The sequence below is a fragment of the Dendrobates tinctorius genome, unplaced genomic scaffold, assembly GCF_039654945.1.
Source record: "Dendrobates tinctorius isolate UK_male_01 unplaced genomic scaffold, ASM3965494v1 ptg000086l, whole genome shotgun sequence".
Classification (NCBI taxonomy): Eukaryota; Metazoa; Chordata; class Amphibia; order Anura; family Dendrobatidae; genus Dendrobates; species Dendrobates tinctorius.
The window spans coordinates 68,479,663-68,483,109 of NW_027361754.1; positions in this window are offsets into that span (position 1 = coordinate 68,479,663).

Sequence of the window (3,447 nt, forward strand, 5' to 3'; positions counted from 1 at the left end):
AAACCCCTATGCTTGGTACGCATTTGTTGTGCAGCCTAGCCTGATAAGCACCCAGGCTGAGGTGCAGATAGGAGGCAGAGTCAGAGACTGGCATCAGCGCTCACCGGTGGCTTTGTCTGTACGCCAAAGTGCATGTGGTCGGCACGCCACGGTAGCCAGCATCCAGTAATGGCGTCCGCAGGCGCGACGCCGCACGCATAGTAGGTCTAGAGGGACTCTGTCCCCGTGTCCTTCGGGCTGAGTTCTGTAACCGTTTACTGAGCGCTCCCTTTGCCGAGCTCTGTGAGCTTAAACAGGCTCCGGCATTTATTTCTGTTCCGTGGTAATGCGGCTCTGTGACGTAACAGAGTCCGCTGCCGTACACACCGGGTGACTTTAAGCCGCGTGTGTTCTTTTATACCACCACATAGCGTCCACCATTACCAAGCAGCAGTTTACCATCTCTGCATAGTAGACCCCAGGCTGCTAACGCACTTTATTATCATCTTTTATTATTTGGTGTGTTCCGCCAGCCCTAACGAGAGGGGTCCCCACTCTGTTTTTTTAAATTATTAAAAAAAATAATTAACAAAAAGCGGCATAGAGCCCCCCTGGTTTTTGATAACTAGCCAAGCTAAAGCTGACAGCTGGAGGCTGGTATTCTCAGACTGGGAAAGGACCATGAATATTATCATAGAATCATAGAATGGTAGAGTTGGAAGGGACCTCCTGGGTCATCTGGTCCAACCCCCTGCTCAAATCAGGATTCACTAAATCATCCCAGACAGATGTCTGTTCAGCCTTTGTTTGAAGACTTCCTTTGAAGGAGAAATCACCACCTCTCGTAGCAGCTTGTTCCACTCATTGATCACCCTCACTGTCAAAAAGTTTTTTCTAATATCTAATCTGTCTCCTCCCATTCAGTTTCATCCATTGCTTCTAGTCTTTCCTTGTGCAAATAAGAATAAAGATGATCCTTCTGCAATGTGCAAGCCCTTGAGATATTTGTAGACAGCTATTAAGTCTCCTCTAAGTCTTCTTTTTTGCAAGCTAAACATTCCCAAATCCTGTAACCGCTCCTCATAGGACATGGTTTGCTGACCGGTCACCATTCTGGTCTCTCTTCTCTGAACTTGCTCGTTTGCTGATGTATTTTTTAAAATGTGATGCCCAAAACTGTACACAGTATTCCAGATGAGGTCTTACCAAAGAGAAGTAGAGGGGGATAATGACTTCACGTGATCTAGACTGTATGCTTCTGTTAATACATCCCAGAATTGTATTTGCCTTTTTTGCTGTTGCATCACACTGTTGACTCATGTTTAGTTTATGATCTATTAGTATACCCAATTCTTTTTGACATGTGCTGTTACTTAGTCCTATTCCTCCCATTCTGTATATGCTTTTTTCATTTTTATTGCCTAGATGTAGTACTTTGCATTTTTCCCTATTAAAAACCTAAAGATGTAGCAACAAACTTTCCCGGCAATCTGCCTAATCTTAACGCTGTTTCTCCAATGATCTCCTGTCAGTGAGAGATTAGAGGAGAAACAGTGAGACAAGGGCTGCTGGCAACAGCTGTGCCAATCAGTGATCTTGTCATAAAGTAAGAAAAGCAGATACGGCAGGTTAGAGTTAGTGCTATAGTTATGGTTAGTGGTATAGTTAGGGTTAGTAGTAGGCTAAAGTTAGAGTTACTCTTAGGCTAAAGTTAGGGTTACTGTTAGAGTTAGGGCTGGTTTTACTTTTATGCTTAAAGTAGCCCTAACTTTAGTCTTAGGGTTACTGTTAGAGTTACTGTTAAGGTTAGGGTTATGGTTAGGGTTACGGTTAGGGTTAGGATTACGATTACTGTTATGGTTAGGATTACTGTTAGGTTAGTTAGGGTTAGGATAGGCTAAAGTTAGGGTTAGGGTTGGGGGCTAAAGTTAGGGTTAGGGTTGGGGCTAAAGCTTGGGTTAGGATTGAGGCTAAAATTAGGGTTAGAGTTGGGTCTAGGGTTAGGGTTGGGATTAGGGCTAGGGGTGTGTTCGGGTTAGGGTTGTGGTTAGGGTTATGGTTGGGATTAGGATTAGGGGTGTGTTGGTGTTAGGGTTGTGGTTAGAGTTATGGTTAGGGATGGGATTAGGGTTAGGGGCATGTTGGGGTTAGGGTTGGAATTAGAATTGGGGAGTTTCCACTATTTAGGCACATCAGGAGCTCTGCAAACACAACATGACACCCGCAAACCATTCCATCAAATTCTGCATTCCAAAACGTCACTACTTCCCTTCCAAGCATCACCGTGTGCCCATACAGTAGTTTTCTCCCACATATGGGGTACCAGCCTACTCAGGATAAATTGGACAACAACTTTTGGGGTCCAATATCTCCTGTTACCCTTGTGAAAATAAAAATATGGGGGCTAAAACAAAAAAAAAAATTTTTTTATTTTCACGGCTCCACATTAAAAACTTTAGTGAAACACTTGGGGATTTAAAGTGCTCACTACACATCTAGATAAATTCCTCGGGTGGTCTAGTTTCCAAAATGGGGTCACTTCTAGGAGATTTCTAATGTTTAGGCATATGAGGGGCTCTGCAAAAGCAACATTACGGTGTCTGTGAACTCGTAATAGCCTGGAGAATCATAATGGCAGGGCAGTTTTATCATTTAGTGAACATGGAAAAATAAAACTCAAAAGCAACTGTGGGATTGCACTTTTTTGCAATTTCACTGCACTTGGAATTTTCTTCCGATTTCCAGAACACTATATGTTAACCCATGATGTCATTCAAAATTACAACTTGTCACGCAAAAAACAAACCCTTATATGGCCATTTTGACTAAAAAATAAAAAAAGTTATGGCTCTGGGAAAAAGGGGAGCAAAAAATGAAAAACCAAAAAACCAAAACAGGCTGCTGGTTATTGTCGGTTATCATCCTTTTACCCAGAGCCATGTATAAGGTTGTGTTTGTAGTAAAGTGTTTGATTCCTTCTTGTGGAGTAAAGAGCATGAAAGAAGCTGGATCCAGTCCTAAGAGACCTCAGAGTGTTACACATATTTTTTCAGGGCAATGGGAGTCTTTTCAGTATTTGCAATTTGTGTGCTGTCGCTCACAGAATAGCGAGCAGTACTATGAACGATGACTATAACCACGCCAGCATGCCTCTGTGACTTAGCCGGTGGCTCCTGGGGGGAAATAAAGTTCATTTTCTCTCAGTAGCCACACTTTCAGTGAACATTGTATACAATAAATAATAAAAATGTTTCCATTGCAATAAAGTAAATTGTATGCTAAACTAGTAAACCCTAGTAAACCCCTGAGACATACCTTTACAATGCCACAACTTTTTGAACATTTAGAAAGCACTAAAAATCTTAGTAGTTGTGGTCTAATTTGTCTCAAATGTACACCCAAAGTTTAATACCAGCACAGGTTACATTGGGCATTTTTAAAAATGTAATAATAATAAAAAATATTTTT